The following is a 16,728-nucleotide window of genomic DNA, read 5'->3' on the forward strand; positions in this document are numbered from 1 at the left end:
ACTTTAGACAACCCTTTTTAGGTTCTAAAGAATTGGGGTAGCTGGTGGTGGATACCTGAAACTATCAAACTACAACCCAGAACCCATGAATCTCGAAGACAGTTGTATAAAAATGTAGCTTATGAGGGGTGACAATGGGATTGGGAAAGCCATAAGGACCAAACACCACTTTGTCTAGTTTATGGATGGATGTGTAGAAAAGTAGGGGAAGGAAACAAACAGACAAAGGTACCCAGTGTTCTTTTTTACTTCAATTGCTCTTTTTCACTCTAATTATTATTCTTGTTACTTTTGTGTGTGTGCTAATGAAGGTGTCAGGGATTGATTTAGGTGATGAATGTACAACTATGTAATGGTACTGTAAACAATCGAAAGTACAATTTGTTTTGTATGACTGCGTGGTATGTGAATATATCTCAATAAAATGATGATAAAAAAAAAAAAAAAAAAAAAAAAGAATGTATCTTGGAAATCCTTACTTCTTAGCATGTATGACTTACTCTTTTACAAAGCAGCACACTATTCTACCTAAGGATATACCACAATTCAGTCAATCAGTCCCCCACTGTGTACATTTAAGTTGCTTCCAAACAACATGCAAGATAGATATGATTTATAGGATAAAATCCTTGAAGTGGAATTGTAGTGTCAAAGGGTATATGCAATTAAAATGCTGCTAGATAGTGCTAACTCCCCTCAAGGAGGTTGTACTAATTCTCACTCCCACCAATCATGTAATGAGAATGCTAGTTTTTCCATCTACATTCACCAAAGGTGTTCTGTTTTTCACACAAGGGCAGAATGGAGGGTAGTGCCCCACTCTTGCCCCATGTCTCTTCTTACCCCTTGTGATATTTATTACACACAATGCCACCACTTCCTGCTCATTACACCCCTGAATGCAAAACACAAAGATAAGGGTTTAGAATAGAATGTCACAGCCAGAGGTGAGCTGGAGCCAACTCCACATGGTGTGACACCAAGTTGCTTGAAATTAGCCATGGTGGGAACACTTACACCATAGAAATCAGCAAATGCTACAAATCAGGGCCTTTTTACCTCCCCAGAAAGGCAGCTGTTAAACATTTACCAGCACATCAGTGCATGATACAGTAAAGACTGGGACTCTGCCACCCTTCTCTGGGTATTTCTGTCCTCAATGATGACCGACATGGTCCCAAACTCTTGAAACCTATGACTGGAGGAGATTTGAAAGGACAGCTAATCATTATGTCTTCAAATACAGCCTCTCTCCCAGTCCCTCTATCTGGTCCTAAGTAGTCCCTTCTCGTCCTCTCCTCCAGGTGTTTCTACCACTCTTTCATATTCCCATTTCCTCATCACTTAGTGCAGAATTTTAGGTGATTTCCCATAACGTAGTAACTGAGCTAGACTCTGGGCTAGATTAGACAGCCTGGGATCAATCCCAAGTCTCTCACTTATCAGCTGTGTGACCCTGGACAAGTGATTAATCCCTTATGCCTTCAAAAATATGGATGAATCCTAATAGTGCCTTCCCCCAAATTTTCTTCTGAAGATTAAATGAGCTAATGCAAATAAAGCACATGAACAGTGTCTGGCCTATACTAAACACTTAACAAATGTTAACTGTTATTACTATATTCTAGGTCACTAATTCTCTTTTTAGCTATTTCTACTCTGTCATTTAACTCTTGTTGGATTCTAATTTCAATGATTATTTTTCATTACAAATAGGTTGCTTTTTGAATCTACCTCTTCTTTATTCATTTTTTTTTCCTTACATTTTTATACCATCTTTAGTCCTTAGTCATTTAAAATACACTATTTAAATCTCTTTAAGACTGTTCTGTTACTTTCAACTCAGGTCAGTTTGTTTCTTGCATAGTTTATAGTTTTAATTCTCATCTTAATAGGAAGTAGTTCTTTCTGTGGTAGTTCTATCAAGCTGAGATTGTTGAAATGGTACTACAGAGAAGTTTTGTATTTGTATTAGGAGCGTCAATGGTCCTAGGCCAGGTTTTGTGTTAATTTCTCAACTTAAGGGCTCTCATATTTCATGGGTAATAAAAACGTAGATCCCACAACCACAAATATTACCATATTCGGCCTTTTTCCAAGCAGTGGAGTTTTTTAAGTCTTCAAGGCTACAGGGGACTGAATTCCACCTTGAGCCCATGTCCCATTTCCAGGACCACTGTGGCATAAAAGCCTCAGATCCCAAAGCCTAAGGCCTGTATCTGGGTACAAAAGCCTCATGAGCTGTCATGGCTTCAGCTCACACATTACCATTTGGCCTATATTTTTCACTACATTTATGGCATGTGGAAATTTCCCTTCCTTGTGAGCTCACTTGGATACAATTCTTAAATTTCAGTCAACTCTGTTTACATCAGAAAGAACCCATGCAAAATAGTTTAGTCCACCATGTTGTCAGAAGTGTTCCAGGGCCACCAACCATAATTTAACCACTTTCCCAAGCTTGAGCCTGTGCACATTAAAACTGCATGTTACTCAAGGGTTAAGTTCTAAAGTCAACATATTACTATGAAAACTGAAAGAGTCCAAGCTCCCTTTGAAAATCCCATAATAAGGCCTCACACTGGAGACAGACAAATCATCCCTCATTAAGTCCAACACAGCCAGTTTTTCCTCCAGCATTGGATTAGGTTTCTTGGGTGGAGCACCAGACAAAATAGCTGGCTTGGATTCAGGGCCAGGTTTTATGATAATTAATATCTCCAATGGGAGAAACATGCTCGGTGGCACAAGATGCTCAAACACTAATAAGCCCACGGGAGTTAAGACCAACTGAATGTCTCCCCTTCATACTCATTCCAAGACAGAGCCCAGTGGGTGGAGAGACAGAATTATCCACGCTGTTTAAAGTGCTATTTTTACCTAGATTTCATTCTGTGTTTCTTGAGTGGGTATAGTCGGATCTGACTCTATTATGATAGAAGTCAGAACAGTGGTTACCTCTGGTAGTAGTACTGACTGCAAAGGGGCATGAGGGAGCTTCCTGGGGTGATGGGGATATCAAATATCTTGACCTAGATCATGGTTAGATGGATGTATTAAAATTTCAGTGAGCTGTATAATTAAGATTTGTGCCTTATACGGTATAAACCTTATACTTCAATTAGAGTAAAAGTTAAAAGCTTGCAAGAGGAGAGGCAGCTGCCTAGCTTTCTGCTGAGGGCTCTTTACTCTCTGGCTAAACCTCTCTGGAGGCTGCCAGTCAGAGAGAGGGCAGTGAGGACCCCAGGAGGGCTAGGAAAAGAAGGGGACCCCTGGGAAGTGTCCTGTTAAGGGCAGAGGCTGCCCAGGCTGAAGGAAATGATGGTTTTCCATGGACGGCCTTGCAGGAGAGCCAGAACTGCATGTTAAGAGCCCTAGCTCTTGAGCCAGACTGCCAGAGCAATGGACACTGGCTCTACCCCTATTTAGCAGTGTGCCCTTGAGCAAGTTACTTCTCTTTGAACCTCAGCTCCACAGAGTTGTTGTGACACTTACACAAAATAATTCAAGTAAAGCCCTTAGCACAGGAGCTGCAAAGAGTAAATATAAACATTCACTATTATTCTTCCTGATAACAGGAAGCTCGGACTGTCTTCTGTCCTCCAAAATTACTGTTCTTATTTAAATTAATTACTGTTCTTTTTTAAATTAATTACTTGGCCTGATAACCTTGTAGGTTCTCAATGAACAGTTATGGAATGGATGAAAGAATGTGTGCATGCTGATTTCAACAGAGACAGAAGGTCTTATTTGTAATGAAGGGAATCCTTCTCACTGAGGTTACCATCCAACACTGAGATCTCTTCTCACAGTGACATAGTTTGGCGTATGGGCTCTGGATGGCCACAGTCAAATCCCGGCAGCATTACTTACCAACTTGGTAAATGTGCACAAATTACTCAAGCTCCGGGCCTCAGTTTATTCTCCTGTGAAAAAAAAAAAAAAAGTTAAAGTCAGTATTAAGCAAGCTAAAAGAGTACCTAGCACTATTTCTAGCCACTATTATTTTTTCCCATACCAGACACACAGTCTGGGAATAACAGCTCCAAATAGCATTTGTACAGACTATGACAGTTTACAGAGCATCACGTCTCACCAACATTTTTCTCATTCAATCTTCATAACAGTATGACAAATGAGGAAATGGAAGATCAGAGGAGTTAAGTAACTTATGAAGGTTGCACAGCAAGTAAAGAAGAAAGCCCAGAACCAAACTCTTACAACCAAAGCATACCTTGACTGGACCGCACCGTCCCAGGGACATGCTCCCAGAAAGCCTGGCTCTCCTTTCAGATCCAGAATTCTACGATAAAGGATGCAAGTCTAGGTCCCAGCAAAATGCTCCGCTTAACTTGAGCTTGAGCGAGTCTTAGTCATTCTGCCCCTGAATCACTTCCTGTTCTAAGTTTCTACATTACAGAGAAAGGAAAACAAGTACATTGCACCTACCTTGTCACCCTCAAAATCTCTTACAGTGACAAAAGCTTATGAATCAAAGAGAGTTTTAATGAAGCCATAGTTAAATAACACCCCACCAGCATTTACTGGCATTTAGGGTGAAGATGATCAGCAAAGTCTGCGGTGTCTAGACGCGATTATTGTGCGGAAGAGAAACAGAATGCCTTTTTCCTGGGCTTTATGTGGATTAAAACTTTTGCTGTCTTAGTGTTTTCTCTGTGCTTTTCATAGGCTGCTGAAACCGGATGCCACTTAACCAACATATCCTATTCACAAAAGGCTTGAGGGCCATGCCTAATGGTCGTGGGAGAACACTCTTTGCTGAAAACTTCAACCACTTCAGCTGCTTTTGCCAGCTCCCATTTTATTTGCCGGCTCAGGTTTTCTTTTCTTTGTTATTGCTGCTGCTTGAGCACAGTTTGAAATTCTCTTTTAAATGATATTTACAGAACTGCTCAGTGACCAAAGCAAAAAGGAATTTAATTTAAGACCCTTTTAAGCATATGTGCAAGCTGTGTCCTCAAATGTATGCAACCACCCCACACCTGAATGTGTCCATGCGAATGCACACACAGCACGTGCATATACACGCACTGACACCTAGCCACACGGTTACAGTGCTCCTGACTCCTCTTACTATGTCTTCCAGTTACATAAAGGGTGGTTTTCCTTTCTTTCTGATTCTTTGATGAGATTTACAAAATAGAAAATGGGGACAAGTTGTTAACTTGGGGAAAAAATTGTAGGACTTTCGACAAAAGTCCTAGAAATTCGAATAAGCATGGTAACCCCCTCTCACAAAACTCTTTTTTGTTTGTTTGTTTTGCTTTGCTTTTAGGAACCCCCAGTGTGAGCTGATCATTGCATCAGAGTCAGAGTGGGAAGCTTTGGGGAGAAGGAAAGGGGGCATCCCTAAACAAGGGTGCCTTTCCTTCCCTTCCAAGCTACTGGCAGAGAGAACTTGGATTACAGCCCTGGGGAAGCCAGACTTTGCCTCCTCTTTAGACTCTCACCCTGGGATCCAATCCCTTCCCAGCCTCCCAGAGCTGCCTGACTTTGGGCAAGTCACTTAACCTCTCTGAGCCCCTGCAACCTCCTCTATAAAGCGAGGACACTCACTCACTCAAGAAGTATATACTGAGCACTTATTATGTGTCAAGCATCGTGGCCGTGGAGAGAATTCCATGAATGAAACCATCCTAGGCACCCAGGAGCTCTCATAGCAATTCGAAGAGGACAGGCAATTACAATTGAGTACCATTAAGTTGTTATGACAAGGGTGAATGCAGGTGTGTGGGAGGAAGGACCACAGCATCTAACTCGGCAGGGGATGGGAGCGGCAGCATAGAAAGGCTACCCTAAGGAAGTGAAATCTAAGCTGAGAACTAACAGACAGGTTAGAACATGCCCAGCAGAGACACGAGGGGTTCCAGGCAGAAGAAACAGCATCCGCAAAGGCTCGGAGGTCAGACTGCTTGGTTCACAGGGCTGGATGTTCACCCACGAGAGGAGAGAAGAGAGCGGAAACTGGATATGTAAGCAGGGGGGCCTGCCAGGGTACTAAAGCACACCTCGAGTGACCTCTTGAGGTTCTCCCAGCTGTAAGGGCAAATTCTGTGCTCTTTTGAATGCTCAAGACCGGCTGTTTCCCTAACAGCCCTTTCACCAGCATGCTGAAGTCCCTGAATCATGATACGTGGAGAGTTTGAGCATCACCCGTGCGTGGGCCCGCCTCCTTCCTCATTCTCCAATCAGCCCCTGACCTAGCGGGAGAAACTGCTGGAATTATCTGCGTCCTTGTCTGTCTCCTCCAGGAGACTTTAAGGTACCTGAGGTCAGTCACTGGGTCTGGTCATCCTGGTGTCCCAAGCACCTGGCAATATGCCTGGCACACAGTAGGGCCTCAAGAATGCATGTGGAACTGAAGTGACTCCTCCTCTCTTCCAACTCACCTCCCAGGGCCACCCACGGAGCAGGTCTTGTCCAGGCCAGGATGGGAGACCTGGACCCATGCCACCTCAATACCTCCCCCCCCATTTCCACAAGGAGAATCCATGAGCCTCATCTGAAACAGACAACTATTCTAGCCCAATCTTCTCATTACTCAAATGAGGAAACTCAGGTACCAAAAAACCACAGGACTTGCCCCAGGTATCTCAGCAAATGTGATATAACGTCTTAAAGAGAGCAAAAAAAAATTGCTGAAATGGGAGCCTATCTAATCATCTATATCAGAAACGCAGCTTATTTGAGGGCAAATAAGCTTTCCTTTATCTGACCACCAATGACACCACACTCGTACAACTCCTGGGATTTTCTAGGCAGGACTAAATGTGCCCATTGAAGCAAATCTATTTTATCAAGATGACCAGGAATTTTTCAGAGACTGAATATATCTTTGATTATGGAGCATTTTTTTAAGCTCCTTGTATATTATATAATCAAACATGATGCTTTGTAAAGAAAAGTTGAGCTCCCCCAAACCACTTCTTTCCTGTTTTTTAATGTTTTGACATTAAACAACTTTACAATAACATCAAAGACTGTTTTTAAAGAATCCAGACTCCTCGTACCAAAAGAATTCTTTACAAATTTCAGTATCCTCTATTTTTTTAAATGCAATTTTATTGAGATTTCGGTATCCTCTTAACTCCTACAATATTTGTACTCTGTACATATGTATGCATCTCATTAAAAAGAATCATCTTTAGCGCAGAAGTTCCTTAAATAGGGTCGTTTAAAAATGAAAACAAAATCTTTTATTATGCAAGCCATGGTACGATGTCTCTGATAAATGCTACAAAGCAAAATACAGGATACAAATTAAGTACACCTGGAAGTTCTGGTTTTGAGACATTTAGAGCAACATTTTCTTGTCTGCTTCATTCAGACATTATTGACACTTCCCACAACCCAGGTAGTAGGAGATTGACAAAGGAAAACAGGTATTTTTCTTATCCCACCTGGCTATAGCAATCACTACTCCCAGAGTTAGCAACGGCTGCCCAAAGTTCAAGTCAATATTTTTTCTGAAAGTGAAATGATCTCTCAAATACTCTAGTTCGTGGGGGAGAGAAGAGGGGTAGAAACAAACAAACAAAAAACACTGCTGCCAACTCCCAAGCCAGCACAATTAAAAGTAGACTCTCAGGGGTGAAGCCCCAGTACCATATTTTTCCAAAGCTCCCCAGGTGATTTTATTGTGCAGATGGGACTGCGAAGTATCTGTCTAGAAGAACTCATTATTCAAAGGAAGCCCAAGGGAAATCTTATCTGGGAGTGAAGACCTCTCTTGTAATGAAATAAAACAGCAGATGTAAAAGTACCTAACAGTGCCTGCTACCCAGAAGACACTTAATAAATGTTAATTAAACAAAAAAAAAATTTAATTCAAATAATTACCTCTTCCCCTCAGTGAATTCATCTTGCAATTTTATTGGCTTGTTTATCACTTGTTGATTTTGCCATTTTTAACCAGGATTCATTCTTTCCCTATTAATGAGATGATAAAATGATACCCATAATTCTGTTCATGTGTAAGAGCTCTGTAATGTTTCCAACAACCCTTAATCACTTATTTAATAAAACTCCCCAGAACAGTGGCTAATATATACAAGGCTTCCATAAATGTTAGCTATGAATAATAACTATCATTATTATTCACAATTATTTTAATTCAGAATTCATTCTTCTAATCTAGGGCTGAAATTTATTTTACACTATTAAGAGGATTTAGTAATAACGTAAAAAAATATTAGGGCAATGTTTCACAAACTTATGAATATATACTTCTTAAGCAAATCAATTATTTTTATAACTGCAGGGAAAAACGATTAAATGTGATAATTGCATGTGTAGTTTATCTACCCTTTCAATGGGATCCTGCAAAGCTCTCTGTTAACATGCAGCAGTTTCCATAGATACTTGGAAATACTAAGGCTGCAATTAGTTAAAAATGGTCTCTCATTCAACTTTCCCCCAGAACTGTCTTCCTGAGCCTGAATTAGGAAGGTGTTCCTTGCATATTTTCTTGTATATTTCTTATAAGCCCTCAGTTCTGAGAAACCAAAAATCTGTTTGGAAAAAAAGTACAATTTCTTAATTCAAACGAAGAAGTTGTTATTAAGAACATTTCCAAACACCTTGTTGCCCAACTTGGGTGAATTACTCCAGGTCTCCTTGTCTTCCTTGCAGGCTGGGGTCAGGATGCACACTTGTTAACAGTGGCTCTTTCTACAGCTCACACGTGTGCTTTGCTACACTTAGCTTCCTTACCCCATCTCCAGGATCTGCCATGTCATGTTTTAAGTCAACCAGACTCAAAACACACATCTAAAAGCAATCCTGCCATGCACCTTTCTGTATGTATACTATCCGTCAACAGCAAATGAAGAAATGGTCATGCCTGAAGCTCTGGCTAGTCAATGGCTTGGTTTGATCAACAAGACTGTCAAGGATGACCATCACAGGCCAGCTAAGAGACTACTGCAGCTCTCCTGATCCTACCCTCATCACTTAACCTTGGCACGTGACCACCTACTATTTGTCTCGACCCTGTCAATGAGATCCTAAGAACCTTGAGGGTGGATGCCTTGTATTATTATTCAAATTCATTTGAATAATATCGATTTAAGTGTCTATAGTATGTTGCATAGCTAGCCACTCATATTTCCCATATACTAAAACTTCTTTCTAATTCACATTTTTATTTAATATTCTGGCCAGCCAAGCACTAAATGACTAGCATAAGATGGCTGTGGGGAAGGCCTCACACAAGTGATTCCAATTTGTCTTGGTTGCTTTGGATTCACTGTTGGAAAAACTGCAATGTCTGAAACCCCCACGGTAACATCTACAAAGCATCCCTGGAGACGAGCCTCATGCAATGCTGGGGGCCATCTCCTTGTGCATGTTTCAGGATCCACAAGAAACTAACGATACAGCCAGGAAAATAAAAGCATTTGGAGGAATCCTGCCCTATGGAGTTTGGAGTTTTCTCAAGTGTTCCTTGAGCCACCCAGAACAGGTCCTTTTATATTAACAGGTTCTCTGTGGCTCTGTCCATGTGTATTATTATTATTATTATTATTATTATTATTATTATTATTATTATTATTATTACTATTACTATTACTATTACTATTATTATTAGCTACGTATGCAGTCCAGAAAAGAAGTTAACACCATGTGAAAGTATCCTTTGAAGCACATTTCCAGCTGTTCTTCTCAATCATCACTAGTTACAATTGTCTCTGAAGCTGTTGTTCTTACATGACAACAAGAACTCCTGCCTGCAGCAGTATTACTTTTATTTGCAAAACATTAGGGATATGCCTAATTCCCAAGAATGCATTTTGAAATATTAAGGATTATATATGAAAGTTCTGCATGTACACACATGCATTTAAAAATATATATCAACATTCTACAATTGTAATAAAAGGGAGGTACAAAGTACCATCCAATCCAGTAGCACAAGCCCCATGCGGCTGCTGAGCCCATGAACTCTGGCTAGTGTGAATGAGGAACTGAATATTTTATTTTACTTCATTTTAATTAATTTAAATTAAAATAGTCATGTGTGGCTAGTGGCGGCCTTACTGGACATCCAGCTCTGCATTTATGTGTATGGCATTCTGGTTTTTAGTGGCCACTGCTGTTCACAGGAATGAGCTCTGGAGTCCAAATCACAATAGCCATTTACTAACTATGGCATTTTACTTCTAGGGAAAGCCTGATTCTTCATCTGTAATCTTTACAGATTTCTTATGAGACAATATAAGGAAAATGGTTGGCTCATAGTAGAAAGTTAAGAAATAAGATTTCCTTAGGAGCCACTAAATCAAATGTTTACAAAACTGCTAGAAAAATCTGATTCTGAACCAAAACCCCTGGAACTTTTCTTTTTTTTTTTTAAAGAAAACGCGAACAAGCAGAGCTATTGATTCTAAACTGTCACTGCGGTTCCGCTGGGCTCGCCATGCCTTAGTTCCGTCCCCAGGCCTGAGACCCATGAGAAGGTGCCATGGGGGGAGGCAGGCACTGAGTGGGAAGTCCCTGTGCCAGGTCACCCCGGAGGAAGGGAGCCAGGCCTGTCACAGACGGGGAGGAGGAAACCCCGGCTTCCGTGGTGCTCACGTGCACTAAGGACCACCTGGGAGCATGTTCCCCCAGCAGCGTGGGACCCTGAGCAACTGCACAGAATGCTGCACCCGGCTCCCTCCAGCCCCACACAGCCCCGCAGCACCCCCGCCCCTCGTTCTCCTGGGTGCACCCATCAGCAGGAACCGGCAGTGGGTCCCAAGAGCTGCAGGCTGCGGATCAGAATCACCAGGGAGCTTTTTAACAACACTGCTCTCCAGAATTGAGAATCCGTGTTTGCAAAAGCTCCCAGGTGATTGTGCCGCACAGCTGAGGACTGGTCATTGTAATCTGAACGTTTGAGACGGTGATTCTGATAAGCAGCCAAAATGGGGAACCCAGCGGCAGAGAGCAGCACTATTCAGGGCTGTGGGAAGTCCCGTTGGTGAGATTCTGTCTCTCTGGCTGCAGGGCCAACAGTCAGAGGACTGCAGGGCCCTGAGGCCAGAGCTGGGATGTCAGCTGCTTCTTTTGGTCCTTTCCAACCCCTCCACTGGCAGAGAAGAAATTTTTAGCATAAGCCTGGGGGATGCTGGGTTCCTTCTCTTCCCGCACCAGGTGTAGACGTTCCTCCACTCCTGCTCCCCCAAGGCACATCCTCTCCCTCTTACAGCCAACCGAAGGTGGTGCCAGTCAGGATAAAATCCCATTCAGTATTCCGGGGCTCTAATTTACAGCACCCCACCCATCCTCCTCCAAAAATTCCAGTGGGTCCTACAGGAACTCCCTTTAGGCACTAAAACTCACAGGGTGGTGAATTTTAGCACAAGCTTTCAAGCCTGGCCTACAGTAGCTGGGTGGTCCTGGACAAGTTTCTTAACCTCTCTGGACTCGTTTCCTCAGCTCTAAAATGGGGATGATATTATTTACCAAAAGAGGTTGTGGTGAGGATTGAGATCATTCAAAGGCACAGCAAAGGCACAGCAGCCTCCAGCAGGTAGCAGCAGGTGGCAGGATTACTCAGAAGGCAGGGAACATCCTTCTCGTCGCCTTCTCCGGACTCTAGATTCTGGCCCACGAAAGCCTCCCAAGTGTCACCCTCTTTCCCTGTTCACCCCCTCCTCTTCCCACTGGGTCCCCCGGGTCGGCTGCCCACTGCCCAAGGCCCCTCCTCCTGGCCCCCCTGGAGGAAACGGTGCCAGATGATGGGGCCAGAGGCACCACGTGCCACCCCCCCTTCCAGAAACAGTGAATGAGAAGTAACCTTTTTCTATTCCCCATTCCAGACTTCCTTAATTAAATTCAGATAGTTGCACCCTCTCCAAGGCCCATAAACCTGAATTACTCATGGGGGTTAAAAAAAAAAAAATGCTCAGGAGCCAGGAGAGAAGTGTGGACAAAGGCGGCCCCAATCCAACCTCCCCATACAACCTTGGAGGAAAAGCCCCTCGATCTTCAGCCGCAGAGGGGTGTGGGTGCAGGGGAGGCACAATTTTCAGAGAAGTCGTGCCCCGGTTTCTCAAGTGACCACCACAGATCAGCATCTGAAGGTGTGAGGGTGTGAGAGGTGGGGATGGATGGAGGGGAGAACAGTCTACGCCAGCCCCACCTCCAGCTGACAGAAGTGTCCCGCTGCTTCACATCGGTGCTCCAGAACACCAGTTAAAACACTGAACTTCTCCCCTACAGGCCGGGAGGGGGCGGCCGCCCACCCACAGCCCTCTCCCATGCCCCGGCATGCCCGGACGGCCCCAGGACCCAGCAAGGAGAGCGTGAACGTCCGAACAGTAGGGATCGGTGCCTGGTGTTCAACATGAAGTTCTGGGGGATGCAGAAGAGAGACAAAAGTTCAGTAAACATTTGCTGAAGGGAAGAGTGAGGGACAGAAGGCAAGAGGGGTAGTGGACTGCATTACGTTCCTCAACGAAGACGTGTTCTTAATCTTAATCCGCGTTCCTGCGGGTGTGAACCCGCTGCAACCTGCCTGGGACCTTTAGAAGACGTTATTTTTAGTTAAGGTGTGGCCCAAGGGAATCAGGGTTGGCCTAAATCCATATGCCGGAGTCCTGTATAAGCAGAAGAAATTGAGATGCAGTGAGTCAGAGTCAGGGAGAAGCCGGAAGTCAGCGGAAGCCAGAAGGATGAGCACAAGGAGAGAGAGGGGCCAAGTGACACAGGCGGGGAGCTCCAGGGATGTGCCGGAACACGACCGACTTCAGGGAGAAAGCATGGCCTTGCCCACGCCTTGATCAGGGACGTCTAGCCTCTGAAACCCGGAGCCAACACATGTCTGCTGTTGACCAGCCAGCTGTGAGGTGTGTGTCACAGCAGCCGGGGATCTAGGACAGCGGAGGAGACTGACGGGTGGAGCCACCTGCAGCCCCTGCCCGCTGGGCCCCTCTCTCCCCCCAAGTTCAGATCATCACCACCAGGGAAGCCTCTCCAACCAGACCCCAGGGACACTTCCCAGGGGCTCCCCGCTGAGCGCAGCTGATGCCCCTGCCCACCCAGCATCCAAGCCCTTCTGGAAAAGCCCCAGCTGTCCTGTGGGGGACCCCAGCCCCTCCATGTGCTCCAGGGACAGCCCCTCATCTGGATAAGGGCAGCATCCTCCTGGAACCAGGGGCATGTGACACACACAACAACACAGATGAACCTTGAAAACACCACACCAAGGGAAGTCAGCCAGACAGCAAAGGACAAACACCATCCGATCCCAGTTCTACGAAACATCTAGAACAAGCAAATTCATCGAGGCAGAAAATAGATTAGAGGTTGCTGGTGGGGTGGGGGTGGGGGGGGTAGGTATTGCTTAATTGGCTCAGAGTTTCTGTCTGGGGTGATGAAAACGTTTTGGTAATGGATGATGGTGATGGTAACACAACATTGTACAGGTTATTGATGCCACTGAATTGTACACTGAAAAGCGGTTAAAAGGGCTTTCAATGTGAACAAGTTAGGGTGGTCCCTGCCTAGACACCCCTGAAGATCAAGAAAGAGACTGAGCGAGAGGAAGGGGTAGCAACAGACAAGATAGGATTTAACAAAGGATTATGAATACTGCAACTTTATATAAATATATATATATATTAGATGCTAGGGTATTAGAATAGCTGGAAGGAAATAAATGACATGGTGGAACCATAATCCGTAACATTCTTTGAAATTTGCTCTCTAGGTACTCGTTGAATTGTGCTTTGTAAGTTTTCACCTTTCTGTATATACTGTATATTTCATAATAAGGAAAGGACTGAACTGTGGGACTGTAACCCGTAACAATTTTTGAAATTACCTATATAACTGCTTGTTGAGCTGAACATCAAAAGTTAACACCTTTCTGTATAAATGTTGTATTTTACAATAAGCGAAGTAACTGAAATTGTGGAATTGTAACTCATAACAGTCTTTGAAATTTGCTCTCTACTTGTTAAATCATACTTTGAAAGTTATCCCTGTAATGTACATATGGTAAAGTTCACAATAAAAAAATGCATTAAAAAAAGTGGTTAAAAGGGCAAATTTTATGATATATACATATATATATATATATATATATGTTACCACAGTGAAATTTTTTTTGAACGATCCGGTTTTAAAATGGTAGATACCACTGCTGTGGATATTAAAAAAAAAAAAAAAAAATGTGTAGTTGGCCATTTGTCCATTAGTCACGATCAACGAAGGAAGAAAACCTGAAATGAAATAAGGGGATTTGGGGGCATGGGACCCCAACTGACTAACAAGGACCCTCCCTAGCACTCTGGTTAAACCCTGGGAAAGGGGAGCCTAGTTTCTAGCCTAAGCCAGCTTGAGTTTGCCTTCTGTCACTTTGGACCCAGCGTGCTGACGGATACACTCCTCAGTGGGTTGGGGAGGGGCTGCCGGTCGCCAGCAGCTGCCACTTTCTGCCTCGGCCACTGTTTCAGGACAAACCGCAAGTCTGGCCTAGCGGCTGGCTGCCGTCCCCACGCCCTCCTCTGCAGGCAAAGGGAGCACCCCTCTCTCAGGGTGGACCCCAGACCCCAGTCCCCACCCCACCCCCCCGGTCTCCCATGCACCACCCATTACCCTTCCTAATACCCGAATCTTCAGTGGCTCACCTGCCCACAGATTAGGACGCTCGTCCCTTGAACGCAGCCTCCAAGGCTGCCGTCTTGTGTTCTCTGCGTAAGCCCTCTGGTTCAGCCACAGGGACCTATTGCACGTTCTCCAGCCACAGGGAGATCTTTCCCACTGATGTGAACGCTGTTTCCAAATGGATCAGTTGTTTGCACAATCCCAGCTTACACCATAAACACTTTAAGGTTCTGACCACCTCATGTTCGGCAATCCACATCCGTCCACTCAGGTCAAAGCCCCAGCTCCCCGTATGTGCTGGCAGAGCCTTATAAACACAGCCTCTTCCCCTAAGGACCATCGAGGCCCCCCAGAAAGCTTTCTAACACCCACCTAAGACATAAAGAGGCTCTGACCTAAATGAGCCTTTATTACGTAAATATACATTATTTTTCCTGTTTTGATTGAAAAACAGCCAGCTGTGCAAATTTCATCCAAAGCCTTAAGAAAAAGTCTGTGAATAAAACTCTTGACCCTGAATGTGAACTGACAGCACTTAGAACTGCAATGTACAGAGAGTTAATTTCAAAACAGGCCTTAGAGATCTCTGGTATCACCTTCCCATTTTACAAAAGCAGAAACTGAGAGAAGTGAAACAACTGCCCAAGGTCATGCAGCTAGAAGACAGAGGAGCCAATGCAAACTTTTTTCCCTAACATTTATAGATAACCTTATCACCATTCTAATTTTTTTATACATTTTTTTTTACTAATACATGTTTACTTAAAAATGTAAACCACAGAGAAGTTCTGTATGTGTTTTCTGCTTTTTTTCTTTCACTTCCCTGAGTCTCTGAAAAATGGGGGCTCTGTTTCCACTGGCGGAAGGACTGGAAAGTTCCGGGCCTTTAGACCTCACGTGGTTTCTCACCCTCTCTGCCCAACCCCCCTCACCCCCCAAAAACACATCAACATTGGCAACACAGAAAATAGCAAGTGCTGGTTGTGCAATCAAAGGCAGTCTCTACTTCCTAACGCAGACCCAACAGTGCTGGTTCTCTGCAAAAATGTCTACTCTCTCCTGGACCCAGCTGTCATGAGCCTATTCATACGTTGCTCTGTGTCCCTTTCGTTTGTTTGTTTTTTAATGCCTCTCTGATCTCTAAAGAAAAAGCATGATGCAAAGCAAACAATGCTATTTTCGGGAGAGCCTGGAGTTTTAATTTCTGGCTGCTCCTTCTACTTACCATGTTGCCTGAGACAAATCCCTTGGCTTCTCTGTGCCTCCGTTTCCTCATCTTCTGCCACCCACTGGACAGGGTCTGAGTCCCTCAAGCTCTGCTCTAGAGCTCGCCCACTCTGCTGACCCAGGTAATCACTTCAGCTTTGCCGAGTGTTTTCACTCCCAGCCACCCAACCTACCCTCTGGCTCGACAGTTGCATCCTCAGAGATTCAGCACAGCCATCACTGTCCCCATCCCCAGGGACTGACTGCCTTTGGTCAGGTGCCCCCAGCTCCTTTCACCTCCTGGGTCATGTGTCCCCACCTGGTCATCCATGGATGTAAGAGCCCCATGGTCATGTTTCCCTTCAGAGCCTGAAAACCCCTAAGAGTCATAATAAAATTATTCACTTTTTTCTTCATGGGATCCAATGGAATTTAAAGTAAGTCACTAAAGCCCATATGGCCCTTTCCCAGAAGGTGTATTTTATGTATTGCAATAAACAGAATGGGTTATGTTTGCAAAATTCCTTTTAAAATTTGTCCAACATGACCCCCAGGGGTGTAAATCTCCCTGGCAAAGCAGGACATGACTCCAGGGGATGAACCTGGACCTGGCATCATGGGATTGAAAACATATTCTTGACCAAAAGGGGGATGCAAAATGAAACAAAATAAAGTTTCAGTGGCTGAGAGATTTCAAATGGAGTCAAGAGATCACTCTGGTGGACATTCTTATGCGCTACAGAGATAGCCCTTTTTAGGTTTTAGTGTCTTGGAATAGCTAGAAGAAAACAACCTGAAACTGGAAATGCAACCCAGTAGCCTTGATTCTTGAAGATGATTGTATAACTATGTAGCTTACACAGTGTGACCGTGTGACTGTGAAAACCTTGTGGCTCACACTCCCTT

General features: G+C 44.0%; 1 protein-coding gene across 1 annotated transcript in view; it reads right to left on the reverse strand.

The window, feature by feature from the left end:
* The window catches only part of CYRIB (CYFIP related Rac1 interactor B), a 135,715-nt gene extending 128,787 nt beyond the window's left edge, over window positions 1–6,928 (reverse strand). The window contains 2 exon segments of the mRNA XM_037802864.1: window positions 3,874–3,926; window positions 4,450–6,928. The gene's annotated coding sequence lies outside the window, so the exon portion shown is untranslated.
* Window positions 6,929–16,728: the final 9,800 nt, after the last annotated feature.

Source organism: Choloepus didactylus, chromosome 14 (assembly GCF_015220235.1).
Source record: "Choloepus didactylus isolate mChoDid1 chromosome 14, mChoDid1.pri, whole genome shotgun sequence".
Taxonomy (NCBI): Eukaryota; Metazoa; Chordata; class Mammalia; order Pilosa; family Megalonychidae; genus Choloepus; species Choloepus didactylus.